We start from the raw sequence: 15,228 nt of genomic DNA on the forward strand, positions 1-15,228 counted from the left end.
CTGTGAGCATGCATATATTTATGAAAAGCTTAGTGGCAGAGTCAAGAAAGCATAATATGTGTGTGTGTATATATATATACAGCATTACATAGTCAGCAATAGACTGAACAATTAAATTTTCACCAAACTAGTTTCCTTGGGATCACTTAAGCACTTTTTTACTCATCTCCTCTCACCATTCAATACTATATTTACTATATGTAAGTATAAAATTCCAGCTTTAAAAGGTGGTAAAGTTGCATACCACTGTATCTCTTGCTTGCACATTAAAGAATTCAGGTTTTTCTAACACAAATCCCACAAGTTCTTTCAAAAGCAAATAGGTTATCCAAGAAAAAGACAGTTACTACACATGTTCTAGATCATTAAAAGATCACTCTTACATTAAAACAGTTTTTACTCTGATGATTTATGCTTTTGAGAGGAGTGGAAAGCACACTCCATAAGCATACTTACAGGATATTTTATTCAAAATTAGTTCTGTTATGATCCTTGGTTTATTTAATGTAAAACAACAGCAAAATACAGTTTGCAGAGAGAAATCAATCTGTTACCTGTTAAAGTACCCAAGTAGCAGCCTAGAAATGAAAAATCTGTAAGTTAGCATTACTTTTCTCTACTAATCCCTTTGCTGCTCACACTTTGCTCTGTCAGTTTTAAAAGGCAATATGAATATTTTTACTATTTTCATAGTAATAGGTTTCCAACAGAGTAGCTTCTCTGAGTGTGTTACTTTCAGTACCTTTTATAAAATCATTCTCTCTGATTTCTTCACAATACTTCACTGACTTGACAGATGACACTTTTCAGTGCTTCCATACTGCCACACCAACCTCACACAAACCCACTAACCTTTTACCTTCTGCCATGATGCACCAGTCCAAGGAAAATATGCAGAACCTCAGTGACATTTCTACCATTACTCTGGGCTCTTCAGAAGTGCACCTTGTTTAGCATTCTCAAAGTAACTTAGAAACAATAATACTTTGGTGAACACAACTGCAGAGAGGCAGCCAAGTATTCCTATTTTACAGCACTGTGAAGACACAGAAGACATTGTCAAGTTTTTCAGAAGCATCCTTGTCTCTTGTCTCAAGAAACAATGAGCATCAAAACCTTTCAGTGCCTTACTGCAGCTACAGAAGAAAACACAAACATTATGGCATTTCTATGCATATGGGTTTACATGTTAATAGTGCCCCTTATTATCATTTAACTTTACAGAGGTTTTATAAAGAGACCCACCTGAGAGTGTACACAATGGCACACTGGTAAATTACCCAAGGGAACTTCAAGTACAGCTGAAAGTGATCTAGTCCATGCTAACATTTCTCAATATAATCAAAACGGTGGTTCTTTACCAAAAAAAGCTCACAAGCTTACAGTTAGATATTGATCTATGAATAGAAGTATTCACACACAAGGCAGAAAGGTGTGAAAATTTCTTTATACATTTAAGATTTTGACTCAAACTGACAGATATGAGAGGAAGATGTAAAAATCTCCCTAAAGAAAACAAGATCTTTATGTCTAAGAAAATAAATATTTCTCAGACAATGAAGATGCAACTAGATCGAGGCAGAAGGCTTGCATATCTGTTTGTGTACCTTCAATAACACATTGCTGTTCAGCAGAATTGCTTTTTCTGAAGGAGAACTGAAAATATGTATTGTTGAGAAGCCTATAGGTGTTTCTTTCCTCAGTCAGAGTTGAACCAGTGCACTGATATTACTGCAACTTAATGTCCATCCTTCACAGAAGAAACACAGGTCCTAATAAATTCCTATAAGAATCAGTAAAAGTATTAGTCCTTCCTAGACCATACAACATAGAAACTTAAATTCTGCTCCATCTCACCCAATAATCTGGTTTACTACAGAATCTGAGACAAGACATAGTGGTTTTGCTTAAAAATACTTCTCAACATGATGAAAACCAATGCTTGTTTATCCCTACGGGCTTCTTTCAAGAACCAGCAGGTTCATCCTAAAAATAAAATCTCTGAAGATAAAACTGCTAGTTTAAGGGTACATTTTCTGAAATGTTTAAGTAATGCTCAGTTGAGGTTACAGTTTTTTCAAATACATTACTCTAAGTTCAATACTGTGCTCCATTCTTCCAAGAACTGACCTAATAGGCACTTCATCTGAAAAAGTGGGGCTGTTTATCTTTGGATGCAAGGCTGAACAAAGTTGAGATACGCTAATAGATCTGCTGCTCAGCTTCAGCTGTAAATAACAAAAACTAAAATGATGCTACTTCTGTTGCATGTCAGATTAGTTTTTTTGGGGTTTCTTTTACACACATCATAAAAACTTTATAGAGTTTCCTCTTGCTCAAAATATACATATCAGCTATATTCATACAGTGCCACACAGATTATCTATAAAAACTGTTATACTGGATTTGGAGCCTGGTACAATTCACATAATCTTAATTCAGTGCATAGGGAATGAAATTTGATCCACTCCAGCTATGAAGATGAAGTTTGATTGCAAACTCATCTACTTTGATATTCTTAATTCTTCCATTCCTACTTCATTAAAAAAGGTACACATTAACAAAAAAAATCACATTTCTTTTCCACCCTTGCCTAAAAGGTCAGATGGTCTTAATGCCATCAAATATCACTCCAAGCTCTTCCAGTTGCTTCTTGTGTCTCTCTCTAACCATTCCTGAATTAAAATCATCCTAACACAATACAAGGTCAATAGCAACATCATCCACCAGATTTAACAATCACAAAAGCCAGCAGGAACATATTTTCCTCACTCCACATCAGGAAAGGAGCAGTGCAGTTCTTCTTCCAACCCCCACCTCACCCTGGGTACCAGAGTCTTTGTGGTTGCCAGGAGGCCTGTGCTGGGTAGGTGCTCACGTCTTCTGTTTCCACAGGGTTGCTAAGATGCCTTGGCTGAGACAGATGGCCAGGGATCAAGCCCCATGCAGGGCACAGCCATGGAAAGGATACACTTGGTAGCAAAGGAGAAAGAAAGGGAACATACATAGGGTGCAAGCAGCAGAAGGCCCCAAGGATGGGATAAGGACACTGTGACTGAAGGGGAACATCTGCTGGCAGTGTAGCTCCCAAATGACTCTTTAGTCAGGCAGAGCACAAAACCTGTAGGCTGCAGGACCCTGGGTATGTAAAACTGACCCAGGTCAGCAACTGCCTTTAGAGAGAAATGTTGTCACTTCTCTCCCCAGCAATAGGAGAAATAGTTTAGGCCAGGCAGAAGCAGAGTTGTCTGCAAGGAACCAGAACTTCAGGTGATGAAAAAACTAACTACAATAGGAGACTGAGAAAGCTGACTGCTACTTGGATTCCCTTTGCTTCACAAGATGCTGAGAATGAGACACCTCCAAATAGCCTCAGAAGCATGTTCAGATTCCTTAGCTGATAATCATATAAGCCCTACAATTTCCACCACCGTTGTGAATGAGTGATTTGGCTGCTTAAAGAAATACCATCAAAGATATTGGCAAAAGGAGGATCTGAACAGCAAACACAGATAAAAAGATAAAAGAAACATGGTTCAGGGGTATTCTTGCCATTAAGTAGTTATAGATGTGCAGCAACAAATTTACGTTATCAAGCAATATACAGCAGATAGTTTCATACAAAAGAAATAATAAATTCTGTCCTTGACTGGAAGGATTGTAACTAAAGAAGGTAACTACACTAAAGGAAAATCTGTGGTCAATCAGTAAATTCTACAAACCTCCAGTGTCCTATGAAGCTATGAACTATATACTCTTTTCCCTCTATTGGGACCAAGTTAAGCGAAGAACAAAGAACATTGTTGTTGAGCTTCGATTTAATATTTCATACTCGGCAGAGTTGATGGTGTACACCAACAGAACTCACAGAAGACTTTCAGACTTTGTTTTTTGAAAAGACAGAATGACAACAAATTCATGCAAACGACTATTAATCTCTCATAAAAAATGCAAATCTCAGAGAGTTAATACATTTTTAACATGCCTTAGAATAATCTAGATAGCATATAATTCCTCCTTTTTTGACTCGGATTGAAGACAGGTTATGTAAATAATAAACTATTTTAAATCAATGAGAGTGGAGGTTTATGCCCTTTTAAGAATCTATCTTCATCAGGGCAGTTAAGTATATATTTGAGAACACAGTTTTTAAATCTCTTGATATTTAGTTAAACTAATACATATTCATGGGACAGTGTTCAGTTTTAAAGAAAAGCCTGGCACTTTTCATCATGACAAAACAGCAGACCATCTTCCATATCTTTGCTGTACCTCCAACAAATATTTGTATATTTTTATCTGTTTAGTTTCTGCTGAACACACATATCTCTGCCTGCTGCTAAAATTTGTTAAAACTAAATTTTAAAGCAAAAAAACAATATGCATGTATTTATTCAAAATGATTTCCAAAAAACTCGTTACTTAAATTGAATGGTAACATTTGGAGTGAAAATCAAGGGACAAAATGATGACCACCATATTTTTTTTCCTTTAAACTTACCGGAAATTTCAAAATGCAATACTATTTATCTCTAACAGGTATGTATATAATTTTTTCTTATTTTTAAATTAAACTACTTATCACATTAGCCCCAACTATGGCCCTCTCAAAGGATTTTTGGTTTGCTGAAGAAATTGTTGATTTAGAGGAACAGCGAAAAAGAGCATTATACTCAGCATATGTGGGATCTGTGCAAATTCTAACATTTTGGGGAAGTTAGAAAACAAATCCTTTTGCTGTGTTTGAATGACAGAAGTTTGTTTTTTGCAATTATTTGAGGAAATTCAGACAGTAAGTGTTTACAATTTATCCTAGTACACTGCTAAAGGTAAACCAGTAAGGCATTTATGTGTCTGAAGTTGTTCCATATGCAAACACATCGAATTGCAATAACACTTTCAAAATATCACTTTGCACTCTCTACACAAGTCATCCAACACATGGAGCAATCACCAGTACAGCTGTGTAATTAATAAAAGAAGAATGTCCTTTAAACACTTACTAACTGTAAAGCCAAACAAGTTAAATATTAACAAACAGTATAATATGCATGTAACAAAGGTAAATACTGAAAGCCCAAAGCAAAATTAAAGAGCAAAAATCCTTCAAGGCACCAATTAATAAAAACATAGCAGAAGAGAGACTGATACAATGTGAAATAAAGAAACATCTATTTTTAATTTTTTTTTTTTTTAGAAACAACTGTTAGGGAAAAAAGCTTTAATTTGCCTTTTTTCTTCTGATTACATCAGTGAACATTGCTTTTTTCAAAAGCTCAAGAAAAATATTTGATTGCTTTAATTAAAAAAATTGTTTCTATTGAATTATGTCTGACAAGATACTGAAAGGTTCATACCCACAAACAAGTCAACTTTTCTACCTTAAGGCAGGCCTGAGGGGAGAAGTAAAGCTCTACTTTTTATTGCAAGTAGCTACTTCAAAACCATATGGCAGAAGTGCCACCTGGGAATAACTCCCTGTGCCCCACATACCCAATTATCACAAGCTCCTGCTACAGTCATATGCACAGAGATGAGGCATGAATGACCTTGTTGGGTAAAGAAAACATAAAAAGAGGGTGATAGCAAAGCTAGGAGATGAAGAGAAACAGATGGGACTGTCATCTGTAGAACTGCAAAGCCCTACAATGCAAGAACATGGATAACATGGGGAATATTGCTTGGATTAGATGAAAAAGTTCCAACTACAGTCACTGAAAGACTTACTGATTTACATTTGGGATTGGTAAGGCTTTTGCTGAGCAATATTTTAATTGTACTTATTTTTCTATAAAGCAGAGGGCTGTAATCTGTTCCTCTTTCACTTTGCATTGTAGCTACTGCAGTAAGTGTCAGTACTGCTTTACGCACATTGTAATCTACAATATAAATACTGCACCACTTCAGAAGTTCTTTTATTTCAATCCCCTCCTCAGGATGACACAGTTTCCTCTTTAAGTAAAGAACTATTACTGCCAGATGATGGATTCTGTACTCAGCATCAAAAATGAGAATCAAATCCAGAAGTCCTAAAGAGAAATAAGAATTACCTCCTCAGATCACGAAAAATGCAGGTTCTTGGCTTATTAATAGGCTCTAACTCCATAACTAGGATTGGTTGAACTAGTTTTGATGATTGATTTGGGCACTTGCTGACTTGAAATCCCAAATATTGTGTTGTTAGTAATCTTTCCCTTCTGCAAAGCTCTGTATTTCTAGATTGTGATGGTTTTGATCTCAGAAAGTTTCCATGCAGCAGATCAATCTAGGAGGGAAAAGCACAAGAACCTGCTGCAACATGATTGACAGCCAAAATACAGAGAAACACACTGAAAAGTCCAAAATGGATTTGATTTGGCCATTTGTCTATGTGAGAATCACATTGGGGAAGAGCTAAATACATCACATGTTAGAGGTTTCTTAAGCTGAGAAGAATAGAAAAAAAAAAAAAGACTGGGGCCAAGAGGTAATTTTTATCCATTAATGTTTCTGAGCAAGGAACAGCAATTTGAATATACTGGATAATTTTTTGAATCCTGGGGAATGAAGACACAGATTACGAGATCTATTAATTTATATTCATGAAACATATTCCAATTACAAGTAGTTTCTGACCCTTTCTGGCCCCATAGCCATTGCAAGAACCTCTTTAATTACTTGCCTCTTTTGCAATAAAATACAATTAAGCAGCATTAATTATTTGACACAAGATATTTTAAGTATGGAAGAGACTAACCAGTTGCTATAACAACATAATTTAAGGAACTTGACTGGCAGGTCTTACAGATTCTCCTCCCATGGCAGAACAGTTTTGCTGTTCACCCCCATTTTCAAAAGTATCATCTTTGTTGTAATTTGTACTTACAATAAAATAAAAACATAATGAACAGAAGAGTGCTGAAAGAATTCACAAAACCATCAAACTGTCGCAGCATTTCACACTTTGGGATGATGCATAAATATTAAGCAACTATGATAGAGGTAGGAAGGCTACTAATTAAAGAACCTATGTGGAAGTCTGGGATAACATTATAAGTTAAACTAGACAAAAGCAATACCAATCCAGTCAATAATGGTGGGGATTTTGTATGATAAAACAGTGAATTCTCCCTCCCTGGGCAGCAACTCCAGATGCCAAGATGTATTATTATTTCTCAGAAATATTGCAACAGCATTAGCAAAAAAAAATTAATTTGAAAAAAAAAGTAGGACATATCTGAAGATTATAAAAACCCCTTATATTTCTTCACATGATTCCAGATAATCATCATTGTCCCCTTAAAAGTCATGTCACGTCCCCTAAAAGGTCACAGTAGGAAAGTGGAAACTAAGAAGTTACCAAGTTGCAGAAGTATATTCCATGACAAAATCGTCTAACGTCAGGAGCACTCTTTGTTCAATGTTACAGCTGATCCAAATTATACTGTTCACCATTTGACCTTGGTCAATCACTCAGATTCAAGTTTTATTTTTAACACAATGAAAGGATGAGTAATGCAAAAGGAATTCAGAAAGGTACTCAATTTTTACAGATACAAAAACATCATCCTGTAAAGAATTGGTTCTGTAATTTTGAATGCAGAAAGACAATACATGACCTTCAGAGAACCAGAAATATTCTTTCATTCCAGCAAATGTATGCTGTTTATAATAAAATACAAGCAACACATACAAGTTTTCTTATCTTTTCATTTGAGTTACTGGATACTCAAAATTAAATTTAAAGCTAACATAGGGTATTTGCGTTTGTTTTACACAGAGGCTAAATCATTTCTTGAAAAGATTCAGCTCTAATAATCAAAATTGATGGAAATCATCAGAATTTTATAACTGTGTTATCTGTCATTAACTACAACTCCCTACCATTCTGTCAGTATCATATCAATTGTATCTCTTCTTCCTTGATCAGGCAAAGCCTAAACTCTGCTCCTCTGTTAGTCAATGCTTGCACATATTAGTGCACAAGTACTTGCATTTGGACCCATAGATATTTCCAAAAGAGAATTTAGTTAAATCATAAATTAAGAAACTACTGAAATGTTAAGACATTTTAGTAACATTTAAAGAAACACAAAAGTATAGAAGTAAACTAAAAATGTTTATTTAGTAGTTAAAATTACTTAACTTTCATTGTGCAAACAGCAACAGCATTTCTGCTGTTTAATTTGATTTTCAGAATTTACAAGTGTCTACTATTAAGCATAACATTCATATTCTATAACAAGTAACATATTCAAGGTTTTGCTTTCTTTTCAAAAGATTTTAAATCTTACATAAATTTCTTATTTTATTTTTAAAATTTGTACTGAGCTTTAAAGATTCTCATCTTTAAGTCTATGAAATATTTCAGTATGACATCTTTGAATATTTTCATATGAAAGCTCTTATAAGGACATACTGTATGAATTTCTGTAGGTAAAAATTACAGTAATATCACCATCTTTATCACCCCAGCATTAATATGGAAGAATAGATGATAGAACAAGTGCATGAGAATTAATCACAGGATTCCTATTCACGTATCATATTTAGACAAAGGAAAATAAATTAAAAGGATCAAAGAAGTTATTTAAAAGGACATAAATACAGTAGGGCAAAAACCAACCTATAAACACAAACCAGATTTTGCTAAAAACATGCATAAGGACATTACATTTTACCTCCAATGTTACTACTGTTCTACAGAAGGGTAAGACATCTATGTATAATAAAAACATCTTCAATTTTTTCCCACAGTACTGAACTCTACTGGCTCAGGATTTTCACCTCTATTTAAACAAGCATCAACTACTATTTGATTTCCCTGTTAAAGTATTTTCAAAGGGGGGTAGAAGACTATGGGACCTGCTGTATAGTTTGATTTTCACAGCCGCTAAGAAAACATTCTTTAGTCAAGGATGAAAGTCACATGTCACAGGTGAGTTCTGTTGGGCTGTAGGATGCTGTTATTGGGTACTCCGCTCTACCCTCACACATACTGAAGAATGTAGCCCTTATGTATGGAAATAATCTTTCTGCATGGGTCAGCCCTGAAAAACTGAAACTGGTGCTTTACATCTTTTTCTGGAAATAGTAAAGATGGTGATTTTCATTAATGCAAACAAACACAGAATAACTTAACTTCTGCACCTCTTAAACTTGACTAATGGACTGCTTGCCTTTGACTGCACTGAAAGTGTGTTTTAATATAACTATGCAATCACTGTATGCAAAACATACTAATAACTTCCATCATTTATGTATTCCAAAGCATTATGGAGCCTAATGAACCTTGCTGTCTTAATTTATCCTGCAAGATAACCTGGTTAGACAATCATCAAGAAGCTGGTTTCTCATATCATAAAATAGAAGTTTTCACTAATGAAGAATATACTATAAAATACATTCTGTAAGGTTTTCCTTACAGGCTCAACCCTGGGTTTTCCATGGCAGAGTCTCAGATTTCTGATTCCTTTTGGTAGTTCAACCGTGATGCAGTAACAGATGAACAGCTCCAGCTGGTGCCTCAGGGTATGGACCCCCAACAAAGGAATTCCTGGGATTTTGTACCCTCACAGTCTGTGCCCATGATAGTCCGGGGTCTTCCTGCTGAGTTATTGGCTCCTGTTGCCTCTTGAGTGCCCGGTCACCCAGCCAGTGCCACAGGTCCCATGCCCTTTGTGACACAAAGGGTCGGCACCAGGTTACGGCCCCTTTCCTGGGACTCCCATCATTTCTCTCTCCCCCTGCCCCCCAGGGCACAGCCTGCAGCTCACACTGCACTGCACATCCAGCTACTGGCACTGGGTGTATTCCTTAACACATCATGCACGCAGTTGCTTCAATGAAAAAATAGGCTCTTTCTTCCTCCATGTGACCAGTGAAAAAGTTGTGTATTGAGGATGTTCACACAGTGTGTGTTTCAGGAGGAATTACTGTGGACTAGCCCTAATCTGATTCCACAGGCGCAAGCTTCAGGAGGAGATTGAACTAAATGCACTCACGCAGCTCAGCTTCCATTTCAGTCTTGTCCAAAAGAAATGAATTTTGTATGTTCCAAGACTGCTCTGCAATGTGAATTAAAAAAGCAGAAATGGCAGAGGATATGGAAGACTGACTTTAAAAGTGTGTTCCAGAACTAAACGAAAATACACCACACTATTTTTCAATGTTTCTCACTAAAAGAATGATCAGTGGAGTTTTTTTGATTGGTAGGATTTTTTACAGTCTATATCTGTGGTGTACAATATGCAGTGTACATTTTTCTTTCTTCTCCTTACTGCATTTTAAAGTCCTTTATGAACTGCCACACTATATTTCAAGTGTCAAGTCTAATTGAGTTATAATTATGACAAGGAATTATTACTCGAACAATGACTTGTATCCCAGAAGATAAGTGTCCTAAATATGCATATGTAAGATCTTGATTCTATTGCTAAATGGTGTCAGAATTCAGGGTACCTCAAAACCAGAGCTGCAAAGTCAGATTTATCTGCATTCAAGAAAAGGCTACCAGTTGCTGATCAAGCCTTTCACAGCCGGAGTTGAAAAGTAAAGGGGGGTCTGGTGTAGCACATTTGTACAGCAGAGGGAAGGAAGTCTAATCCTCAGCAAGACTCCCAGATGATGCAAAATAGAATCAGACAGCAAGAACCATGTTCCAGTATGTCAAAGTGGTCCCCAAGATATCCATTATGGACTGAATGTGAAACTCAGCTTTAATTCACTAACAGAAAATTAAATACATCAAAGAAAATGCTGATGAGTGACATCCTGCCATTGGCAGTTCCAGTGAGGCATGTGAGCAAAGAGAATTCAGTAATTTGTGGAATTCTCCCTAGCTGAACCAGATCAAATCCAGAAGAGGACTTCATAAAGGGAAGTATGTGGGCTGTTAAGACTGATGTGTCAGACAGGACAATGGCTGAATTTAAATATAATTTCAGGGGAAATAAGAAACTTCTTGGGAGAGCACACTGCAGTCTAGTGGTTACACTGTGTTCAACACTCATTCTGTGACAAAATTAATTGCTGCATTTGAACTATCTGTATATCAAACTACTGGGCAGCTCCCTTGCTACAGTGACAGTTCACTGAGTGAAAGGAATATTACTGAGGTTTTTAACAACAACAACAACAAAAAACAACTTTTCTAATTTCTTTATATCATAAAATCAGATGTACAGGAATAAGTGAAAGACCAAATCTACAATTGTAAAAGTTCTCAAAGTTCAGAGAGAGCAGGTTAATGCAGCAGAGAGAGAATAGCTCTGGAAGAACTTTGCTAAAACTGAAGGAGTGTATAGTTCACAACCTTGAATAAAACAGTATAACCTTGTTAAAACCAGTAAGTAGCAAAGTTAAAGTACAGTCTTACACCTATAAATCCAGCAAAATGTCTTGCTGAGTTATTTCAGGCAAATCAGCTACAATCATCATGCTAAGTCTCAAATGGGCAGTGGTTGAAACGTACACATGGTCAAGGTAGTTCATTTGAAGAAAAAGAGAGCAGTTGCAGCCCACTGCAATGACAGCTCAGCAAGCTGAAAGAACTGTATCCTGTGGTTTGCAATTCACTGTTTCAAAACCAGTGTGCACAGCCTCCAAAGAACTGAGTTTCACGAGTACCAAGTTTTTCAAATAGATACATTTAGAAACCAGTATCTGAAAGGTGTACTTGAGGATTTCTCTCAGGGAAAACCTGAAACCCTGTTAAAACCAAAAATACATCCCTTCATCTCACTTTTTGATTATTCAAAATGGTAGTCAGTACGAATTTTCTCCAAGTGTCCTGTTTACAATATCATCAACAAATGCAATTTGTAAAGCATATAAATTGCACAAAACAGGGTTAGAGGACCTAGAGCAGTGCTCATGCAGAACACTTGAAAGAAAGTCAGAAGCAGTACATAGCTATTCTTTTTTATCATTTGGATGTAACAATCCAGATCTGATAAATCAAGATTTATTATTGGTGTTTCTTAAATCTAAATTTCTATTCCTCCATGTCAACTGCAAAGATAAATGTTCTTTTTAAAAAATCCTCCTTCCAATCCTCAAAATACATAAATAAAATACTGGCTATAAAGTTATGCACACACAGCCAAGAAACACAAATCAGATGCTTCTATCTCTGATTTGCACATGGTACAGTAACACAAAACTTGCATGCTAGGTGGGATCCTGTAACAAATACACTGAGCAGTGCCTTGCAGATGGTAAAACACAGAGCCTCAAACATTTTCACACATTTCCCTTCTATTAAGATCCTTTGCTACAGAAGACTTCAGTAAGAACTAAGTGGTCAAATGCTTTGGGTAACCTGGTTTGCAGACTGTAGAGCTCATGTCTAAAGTGATCGGGAAAAGAGAAGGCTCAGGCCATGAGAGTTCCAAATATATCATATTTTATTTCAAGGGTTGGTAAGGGACAGGGTGGTCATCTATCATGTCATTTAAATATACCTACAAACTTAAAAAAGCATTGGAATGAATAATTAAGAAGATCATAAATTTTGCACTACCTGCAAAATGAATGTACTTTATGTTTTTCAAATATAAAAGAAATGCATATTTCATTAGAAAACAACATGGATTGTTGGTGGCAGTAAGAGCTGGGTTTATGCATTATTCACTCATAAAAAAACTCATTAACTCAAAGATTGCCTGATGGTGCTCATGCCCTTCTGCAACACTAAGCCTGAGGGGCAGTGAAGGTATTTCAAACCCAAAACTTGTGTGTCACATAGTTTTGCTGGCAGTGGAATGCTGGGAAATACCTGCATGCCATCCAGTCACTTCCAGTTACACGTTGATCTGCAGCCTAATGAGGGATCAATAGAAAGAATATGGCAAAGCTATGACTGGTAGGCAGTATTTCTCTGAGCTTATCAGCCCAGCCCACACAGAGGGAAGTGCTGCACAAGCATTTGGCACGACCTGAGCATTCCCAGGCTCAGCAGCCAGGCGGGAGTGCGATGTCACTTACAGAGAACTGTAATGCGTGGCTCCATCAGCCTACAATTTCCTGCTATCCATTTTCTGTCAGCGGCTAAATGGGAGCAGAGCGTTGTTGGAGATTAAACTGTGAGCATGTGAAATGACAGAATTGGAAGACAACAACTGCTTTAATATAAAGAGGCAAATCTGTGTGACCAAAGGACGCAGGCAGGTATCTCCTACTACAGGCAATGCAAAGGCAGACTGCAAGTAAATTGGGCATACTGATGCATCCCTGAGAGAACAGTTGTTACAGGAGTTTTTTGGCATAATTTTCTATTTCTGATGTCTCAGAAGCCTGGTTTTTTCTGATTTCAAACCCTCTCAAGACAGAAAGAAGGTACCAGTAGGAATCCATAGTTCTGCACAGAATAGGGCTTTTGCATCAAATCAATAGACATGGACTGTTTAGCTGGCAACGGTAAGTGGTTGTTTTCACAACAGAAAGAAGTAAGCCACAGTAATTCACAAATATCTGCACTGTGATCTCTGAAGTTCACTCTATATACATAAAAATCTGCAAAAGGAAAAATTTGATGATGATAAGAAAATATTCAGAGCCACTTAAAACCAAGTTTGAACGAAGTGAGTTTCAGAAGCTCAGAGAAACGGATTATGTCACAGTAAAATGGAACCCAAAATCTGATGCCAATTAACACAAAATAATAACTATGAGAAAAATACCATCTTGGTTCTGAATAAGCTTCTATCACCCAGAAAAATGACCTTGGAGTTTATACGGGAGGTTCTCTGTTAGCACTAGTCTAGCACTCAAAAATTGTCAAGAAGTCAAACAAAATATTAGAAATTAATAAGAAAGGACCACAGAAACATGAGCTACAAGTGAAAAACTGTTTCACTAACATAATACAGTACTCTGAATGCAGTTCCCAGTTCTAGTGCTTGGAAGTTCATGATATCCATCAAGCAGATTTTAACAAATCAGACAGCAACATTCACCTAAGGGTCACATTTAACCACACTTTGGCCAATTTCCAGCCAATGCCATTGTCTGCTACATATCCCTTTGAACCAAGAAATAAATAACAAATCAGAAATCATTTGTATTCCTTTGCCCATAAATACTACAATCAGTTCGGTGAATGTAAAACTTATCTTGGTTTGAGCACCTATTTCAATTTTGTTTTCCCACAGGGCAAGTAGTTGCCATTGCAGTAGATGAGGGAGACAGCTAGATAAATGAAAAAGTCTGGAACAGAGTTCCATCTGTCATGGTTTAATCTCCATACGGGAACAAGCACTAACAGAACCTGTCAATCACCTGCAAAGTTTGTGGGCTCAGGAGGAACTAGAAAAGAGCAGATGAGATTCTATTGTTGGAATCGTATTCCAACAAGTGCTGATTTGGTGCATAAACCTTGCCTTGAAACATACCAAACTCCAAGGTAAATCTAAGCAAGTGGGTTAATTTTAGAGTATTTAGAAAAGCATTAGAAATAGAACCAGATTGTTAATTTTAATTGCAGCAGACCTGGCATCTTACTGATCTAATTTGCCAAGCTGATTGTACGATATACTTAAAGGACCAAGGGTTCTGAAATTTGGTATGATATTAGTTTTTTAGAAATATACACTATGCAAGTATGATGAGAAATGCCTTAAAAAGAAAGTAAGCCCTGATTTATCATTTATATATGGGGTCTGTAACACTAACTAGTTGTTAAACATGATCATATTTTTTCCAAATTGAAGTCTCTTGATGCTCAGAATTTAAGAACATTGATAAAATAACTGTTATTTTTAATCACTGTTATGGTATTTCAGCAAGTCAACTGCAGACAGAGATGAGCTACATTTTCTAGTAATTTGTTATTTTTTCATTTCTCCCATTGAGAGCCTTACTAAGTTTTAAAACAGACTGCTTACCACTGGAAACTGGCTCTAAAAAAGTCAGTGTCAACGTAATGTCAGTTAATATACAAACGGATTTGTTACAATGATTTTAACTTCTCTATTAAAAATATTCAGTAACATCAAAATTATTTCAAATCAGTGTGATAATAAAGCAGCAAACACATTATCTGCAAAACTCCAAACACAATTTGAAGAACATAATTGTGGCACACTTTACTCAAGCAGCCCAATATCATAAATGGAGGTGGTACTGCAACGGTATCATGGTTGAATATTATGGTTGTAAGCTCATTGAGATATGCTTCAGAGATTTCATGGCCTGCAAATCATGAGCATGAGTAATAACACAAGATGATGCTGTGAAATCTGAGGATTT

The 15,228-nt window shown here is 36.3% G+C and overlaps 1 protein-coding gene across 5 annotated transcripts in view; it reads right to left on the minus strand.

Moving 5' to 3' along the window:
- CHID1 (chitinase domain containing 1) overlaps positions 1–15,228 on the minus strand; it is a 105,230-nt gene that overhangs the window by 10,798 nt on the left and 79,204 nt on the right. The gene's annotated exons all lie outside the window — the stretch shown is intronic.

This window comes from Corapipo altera, unplaced genomic scaffold, assembly GCF_003945725.1.
Source record: "Corapipo altera isolate COAL_440 unplaced genomic scaffold, ASM394572v1 23b, whole genome shotgun sequence".
NCBI classification, from domain to species: domain Eukaryota; kingdom Metazoa; phylum Chordata; class Aves; order Passeriformes; family Pipridae; genus Corapipo; species Corapipo altera.